The sequence below is a fragment of the Quercus suber genome, unplaced genomic scaffold (genome assembly GCF_002906115.3).
Source record: "Quercus suber isolate HL8 unplaced genomic scaffold, Cork oak 2.0 scaffold_227, whole genome shotgun sequence".
Lineage (NCBI taxonomy): Eukaryota > Viridiplantae > Streptophyta > Magnoliopsida > Fagales > Fagaceae > Quercus > Quercus suber.
In genome coordinates, this window is record NW_027069685.1 from 909,882 (window position 1) to 917,945 (window position 8,064).

An 8,064-nucleotide genomic window follows, 5' to 3' on the forward strand; every position below is an offset into this window, starting at 1 on the left:
CAGGCAGAATGTTTCGCGACTGTCTCGCGGGAAGGCCTTACCCGCGAGACACTCGCGAAAACGACAGCCTGGCATGACTCTTCAGCTTCCAGTCATGTGCTTCTCACATGACTCTTTCGCGGCTTAGCTTCCAGCGACACACCTGCGAGATCCACTGATCTTCAATAAAGCTTGAGTCTTCACCAACTTGATACTAAACCCAATACAATTAAATCCCACAAAATACAAGGAAATGAAATAAAGTAATTACAATACATTTTGTCTTGGAATAAAGCCAATATAAAACATAGTTGTAAATCACAACTTTACAGATATTATTTTTGGAATTTTTGGGGTCTAGCACGCCAATCGAGGGCATACAAAATACAGTGTCTACATAAAAGATCATTTTTTTTTCTATTTTAGTTACCAACTTTTTAAATGCATCATCCATTCCACTCTTTATTTAGTAACAAGAAGATTGGAGCCAAAAAAAGAAAAAGAAAAACTCTTTTTTTCTTTCTTTAAGAAAGCTAGGGTTTACGCTCTCTCTTCTTTTAGACTATAGAACCACAGTTCTTTCTCCTAAAGGTGGTTTCTGAGTCACCTGCAGTAAGCTTACTATCAAGGCTTGTAGGATGTTGTTTTCTGGGGGTTTTTTAGGAAACAATGAGTGCTCATTCTCTTTCTATTTTTTTCTTCTTTTCTCTCTTTCTTTTTACCCTAATCTCTTACTCCTCTCCTCTATCCTCTATTATGGATGCAATTACTAAAAGTTAGGATCGTTTGTCTCTCTCTTAGAGAGACGGTGGTGATTTCCAATTTAAGAAACAGCATCAGTGCCAGGACTTCTCGATTCTAGCTATGTTTTTGACTCCTTGAGCACTGAATGTGGATGTTGGGTACACACTTTTAAACCTGTTTGGAGGTTGCACAATGGTTTCCAGATTCAAAATTTAGGGGATCATCAACTTCGTTTTTATTTTCGATAACAAACTAGATGCAGATAGAGTTCTAAATAATGAGCCATGGAGTTTTGATAAGTATTTGATAGTTCTTCAATATTATAACAAGGCCATTCCTTTCCGAAGTCTGTCTTTCAAGGAGACGTCTTTCTGGGTTGAGGTCCATGACATTCTGGTCAACTACATGAATAGGGAGACAACTGAAGGCATATGTTCAGCAATATATATGAGTTAGGGCTAGGGTTTATGTTACTTAGCCACTCAGTCGTGGTAGGGTGGTTACCCTTGAAGATGGTGAGCAAGCATAGGTGGTCTTCAAATATGAATGGCTGCTGAATTTATGTAATTGGTGTGGGTGCCTGAATCATGCTAATAAGGACTATGACGTATGGATTCAGAGTGAACGTCCCTTAAAATAGGAGGATAAGAGGTATGATTCTAGCATTCAAGTTCTTCATTTTTACACTTCCAACAAGAATCTGTTACATGTCCCTAGGTTTTGTGGAGAAAAGAAAAGAGCTGCAAGGGGTACTTCTCTATTGGAGAAGTCTCAATCCATGCGAACGCCAGAGAGATCTCGACTATCACTAGAGCACCATCATCCCGATAAGAAAGGTGAGGTTTCTACTGATGACATCAATGCAGTTTTAAATCAAATAAATCTAGAGTCCACTATAATGGGGATACAAAAGGACAATGAGAATGCTACAGAATTATTTGGTAATTTTGAATGTGATTCTAGGGCATCAGTTTTATCATATGAAGGCAATCTAGATGAATTTTCCTTACTTAATCCGATGGCTAGGTCAGGCCCAGCCTCTCTATAGTTCTTTAATGAGCCCATAGTGAGAAGTCCTTTTAAGGAAGTTTCAAACACAAGGCCTAATCTAGGGAAAGAAAAGACTACCAAATGGGTTCAAGTGGTGAGGCCTTTGAGCCTTAATAATGAAAACATAAACAATGTTATTCTAGGTAAACATATTCCAGTTGCTAATCTAGTAGAGTCCCTTGCAACTAAGTGTAGAGCCTAAGCTTCAGGCAGTGAATTGAAGCATTCTTGTACAACAGTGGAGGCTGGTAAGTAGCCCCACCAGGAGCAATGAGCTGTCTATGTTGGAACATGTGTGGACTTAGGAATCAATGCATAGTTCATGAGCTTGCTTTGTTAGTACAAGCACAAGATCCCTCTGTTGTGTTTTTGGTCAAAACATGGGTAGATGAAGATAGGCTTTCTAAACTTTGTGATGATTTATAGTTTGACAAGAAGTGGATTGTTTAGAAAATTACTATTGCAAGGGGGCTTGCTCTTCTGTGGAAAAATTCTTTAGTTATTTATGTGGACTGGTCTTTCTTGAACTATATTAATGCTATCATTAATAAGGGAAAGGAAGTCCCTTGGAGGTTTATTGGGATTTATGGAGTCCCTAAAGTTAGTAGAAAGTCTAAGACTTGGGATTTGTTATGAAATTTGAACCAAAAATTTAATCTCCCTTGGGTATGTGCGTGGGCATAAGGGAGTATGCATCGGCCGAATAGATTGTGGCGGGGAAAGATGAGTTTGCCACCTAGATTAGGTCTAAGAACCATATTAGGCCTTTTGGGCCAATCACTTACATGCACAGGTTTGCATACCAGATTATGGGTATGGAGTTTGGGTACGGCTTAGGAAGGTGTTAGGCACCTAAGACAACCTAACTTATAGGCCAGTGCAGACATCGCATTTTGTATCCATTAATAAATTTTGGTCCCCAACCCTAATGATGAGCTTGAAATATGTCAACCAAGGGTAATTAAAGAGTTCACAATAGTTTGAAAGTAATCACAACTCAAAAGTGCTCAATTCGCTTTGAAATCAATACTAAAAAATGACATTTGCTCACTGTTTTGACTATAACTGTTGATCTACAAAGAATTTTTGAGTTAGGTTTGTTTCATTAGAAATTAGACAAAATGGGCTTCAATTTGAACATAAATTTGACCTAATTTGGACTTATATTGAACACAAGTAATGACCATTTGAATTTGGGCCAACTAGGCAGTTCAATTTTTTAGGTTTTAAAACTTCATTTTAAGGGCTCAAAACATAATGCTTTAATGTGGGCCAGCCCACAGGCCCTTGAGAATGTCCAAAGATCATTAAACCCCCCCTCCCCCCCACCCCCCCCCCCCCCCCCCCCCAAAACCCTAATTTTAACTTGTAAATACTCATCTTATGTCTCCAATCAAAACCCTAGCTAGAGAGATTTATCTTTTAGCCTCTATCTTCTTTAAGACCCCAATTCTCTTTTACAAAACTCACACAGAGCCCCTTAGCACATTTTTTACAAATTAAAAACCTCTCTTTAGTTAGTTTGAAGGTAGAAACTATTTTCCAAAAATTGATTTCTCAAACCTTTTTCAAATCCTTTTGTTCTTGAGTTGTGATTAATAACAATTGTGGCCTTCTTTGATTATCTTTGTCTTCTCCACCTAATCTTTTTGTTGTAAGCACTGAGGGGTTGGTTAAACAACTTCAAATCTATGATTCTAAAGCAAGGTGAGCCTTTTTTCCATGGTTTCCCACTTTGCTTGGTATGATTCACAGGATTTTCACGATATAGTTTCTCCATTTGTTATATTTGGTCTATTTGATGTTCTTAATTATTTTTGATATGTTTTAATATGATTTTAGGTTGTTTATAATCTGTTTTAGTTTGTCCTTGTTTCATTATTTTGGTTTCATGTAAAGTATAAAATGTATGTTTATTTAATGTTAGTTTACTATAATTGTTTGTTTTGTTTCATGTTTATTTGTTTATATTGATGTTTGTTTTATTTTCTTTATGTTAGTTTAGCGTTTAGGGTTCTAACATGCTTATTTGATTTCAATGTTTATATCTTTTGAAAGCTCAAATAGTGTGAAACACTATAGCTAATTTAGACCCCCAATTTTAAATTATGGCTTGATTACTTTTAGTCTAACTTAACTAAGTGTGGAACAAGAGTAAATGAGTCATAATGAAACTAGACCACTACTCTAAGACATAAGCATGTACAATAAACAATAAATTTAAAGCTTAAAGAGTAGAGAAGAGAGATGCAAATACATGACAACACTGAGATGTGTTATCAAAGAGGAAACTAAAGTACTCAGGGAAAAACCTCTCCGCAGCCCTCCAAGCCAAAATTGATCCATTAGTGAATAAATTTGGAGTACATGAATATCAAAAAGACCTTCCAAGCCTAATCTACATAATGTACTTGAACCCTCCAAGTTTCTACTACCAATGGGCTTCGTGGAGCCATGTCTTCACTAGTTATTCAGATCGAAATTCGCTCCAAATTGCATTCGCCACTCAATGGCTTCTTCCAATGCTTTCCATATGCACCAAAACTTCTCTTAACACTCAGATTGGGTGAGGTAAGTGTTTGGGCTAAGAACCTCTCAACGATGTATAGATGGAGAGGTAGAAGTAAAGGAAAACTTTAGAAAAATGGTGTAAATGATTGTGATTATACAATCTCTAACTCTCAAGTGTTTAGCTAGGGTTTTCTCTCTCAAAATTTTCTTAGAAAAAATCTTTACAATTTTGTGGATAATGAGGGCTTATATAATATTGGTAAAGGTATGAGAAAAAAACACACTCAAAAAGCTCTAGGCAGAGAGTTTCGTGGGTCACTTGTGACTTGGCCAAAGTTGGGAAGTGACTCACGAAATCCAACTTGGCAATGAGACTCTTCAAATTCCCGCATGTGCTTCTCATGTCACAAGCTAGTCGCGAATTCTTCATCTTTACAGAATCTTTACCAATCTCTCACACATAGCTCTTACATTAAATCCCACAAAATTACTAGGAAATGATTGAATAGAAACAAAATCAAATTTGACATGGAATTAAAGCCAACATCTTTGAATGATTAAATCTATAAAAATGTAATTTTTACAAATCTGTGCTAAAGGATGCATACACATCCTTGAGTATGCGTACGCATGGTTTAACCATGCGTACCCATATTGGAGTATGCATATGCACCCTGAACCCAGATTAGGGCAAAATCTTGTTTTTATTTGTTTTAATCATTTTTAACATGTAATTTGATTCTGTTTGACTCTATTTTAGGTTAATTATTTATGTTTAATTATTTTCCATGTTTATTTTAGTATTTTTTTTCCAAGTTTAGTCTATTTGGTATTCTTTCCCTGCATGTTTTATTTAATTGTCAACATGCCATGTTTAATTTATTTTGTCTAATTGTGTTTTATTTATTTCCTTTTATGTTGTGATGTGATTTTTAACTTGTTGGGTGTTTTATTTTCCTTAAAGTGCATGATGTATGCTTAGGTTAAGGATTAGTGCTCTCTTAATAAACTCTTTAATTAAATATGGCCTAGCAACACATAATAGAGGTTGGTCTATAGGCCAGGCAATCTTGGGTGCCTAATACCTTCCTAAGTCATACCCAAACTCCAGACCCGTAATTTGGTATGTGGACCCATGTATGTAAGTGATTGGCCCAAAAGGCCCAATATGGTTCCTAGACCTAATCTAGGTGGCGACTCCACTTTTCTCCACCATGTTCCACTTGGTTGTGGCATACTCTCCTTTGCACCCACAGTGGCGACTCCACTGGGGATAGAGTTGAAGTTTAACTTTGACATGTTGTTAGGTCATAACTAAATAAAAAATTTATTAATTGAGCCATATTTTGTTTTATTTTGTTTTTTGTTTTCACACACATGCATTTTTTACCCTTGTAACCTCGGTTGGTGATGAGTGGGAAGATGAGTATGCTCCATTCACTTTGCCACCAATCCACAACGGTCCATTTAGGCCCAAGGTTGGAATCATGACCCACCTATTTGTGAGCGACCCAGTGATATGTCCCTTTAGCTTTAAGGAGCTTACCCACATGTAAATGAGCTTAAAATCCAACCATGTAGGGTTACCCAATTGTGTGTGCATTTGTGTGCTTTGTTTGAATTGTTTGTTGGGCTAATAAAATGGGTAAATCTTTTTTTTAGTCTGTTATGTTTTCAAAAAAAAAAAAAACCAAAATTTTTTTTTCATGTTTTCAAGTTCTTTTTTTAAATAAAATTAAAAAAAAAAAAAAGAGTGTGAAGTTTTCACTAAAAAAAAAAAAAAAGAAATAAATTTTCAAAAAAAAAAAAAAAGAAGTGTGAATTTTTAGTTATTTTTTTTTTTTTAATGTGTTTTTTTGTAAATGAATAAAATCAAATTGAGCTTTGAAAAAAGATTTTCTTTCAAAATAAAATTTTTCAAAAAAATATTTTGAGTTTTTCTTTAGTAATAATTTTTTCAAAGGTTGGCACATTCTAGTTGCCCATTTTTGTTTGATGTTTGAGTGTTCCTTTTGTTGTGTCTTGGGCTTTGGCCCCCATCCATGTTTTGTCTTGTCTTGTCTTGGGGTTTAGGCTTGTTCTTGTTTTGTCTAGGGGTATTAAGCCCATTCTCGTGTCATTTTGGGCTTTAGGCCTGTCCTTTGTCATGTCTTGGGCTTAGGCCCATCGAGGTCTTGTCTTGGGCCTTAGGCTCATCCATGTTTGTCTTGGGATTAGTCCCATCTTTGTTTTGTCTAGGGGCATTGAGCCCATCCTTGTGTCGTCTTGGGCCTCAGGCCTATCCTTTTGTCTTTTCTTGGGCTTAGGCCCATCCTTGTCTTGTGTTTGTCTTGTCTTGGATCTTAGGTCCATCCTTGTTTTGTCTAGGGTATTAAGCCTATCTTTGTGCCATCTTTGGCCATAGGCCCATCTTTGTCTTGTCTTGAGGCCCTAGGCCCATCCTTGGTTTTGTCTAGGCTTTGAGCTTTCCTTATTTTGTTTTAAGGCCTTAAGCACATGTCGTGTCATCTAGAGTTGTTCCCTTATCTTTTTCTTTGTCTTGGTCCTTGGGTCCACTCTTGTTTGTCTAGGGGCATTAGGCCAATATCTTGTCAAGGTTTGTTAGCTTTTGGTATCTTCGTTATTATGTCTTCAAGTTTCATTCTTTTGGATCTTGTCTAAAATTTGTGGTCTTATTCTAGGGGCTTGGTTAAGTGGGAATTGAATGTAAAATTTGTTGTTGGTGATCTTCATGAAATGTTTCTCATAAGGATAAGTCTCTTGTAGGTGACCCATCATTGCTCCTAAAAAGAATCTTGCACCAATTCCTTTGAAGACTTTTGTGGATTTGCATGATACTAGTATACAAGTTGAGGATTCTATTAATAGTGGAATTATTGAAGAGAATGATGCAAAACCTCAAAAGAAGTTTGGGGGTGGGGAATTAAGTAATAGTGGTAACGATGGTGGTAAGACAAGTGAAGTTAATGCTATTAATGTTCGAAGGGAGTTTACTCCATTGAAATGACTTTATGCCAAGCACTTGAAGCTTTGTCAACCAAAGGATTATCAGGCCATTGGATCTTGGTAGGTATACTCCAAATATCTCTTCTTCAACTTACTTTGCCAATGAGTATTATGAGTACCATCAAACAAAGGTCATCATACCAATAAATGTGCTCGTCTCCATCATGACACTGAAGACCTTATCGAATCAAAGAAGATTACAAAGCCACATATTGGAAAGAATTCTCTTCCAAAATGCCATGTTGTGCTTCCCCTTACTTGGAGATAATTGATCAAGAAGTTTAGTCCTTGTTATTTCATTTCAGAAGAGTCTTTAGATTCAATAATCCTTCAATTGAGTGGGTCTTTTAATTCATGCACTCTCTTTTAATTCATCAATAAAGTGGTTTGCTATAATTTGAGTTTTATGATAAGTTCTCAAAGTTTCAAGTTGATTTGAATCTCAATATGTGATGTTGCATGTTTTCCCATAATTGAACAATGGAAATTGGGATGAAGAGAGGCCATTATTCTGCTATCTTAAACACATTTCCCTTTGCTCACCCCTTTTGGGCCTTTAAAGTTGTTTTCTTTCAAAGTAACCCATGTCAAGGATTACCCACTACACTAGGGGCAATGCATGAAATATAGTGGTGGAAGTAAAAAAAAAAAAAAAAAGTGAATCAAAATCGAACAAAAAATAAAAAGGTGAAAAGTAAAGTGAAGTGAAATGCAAAAAAAAAAAAAGAAAAAAAAAAAGGTCAAAAAGTGAAGTGAACTGAAATGTGAAATTTT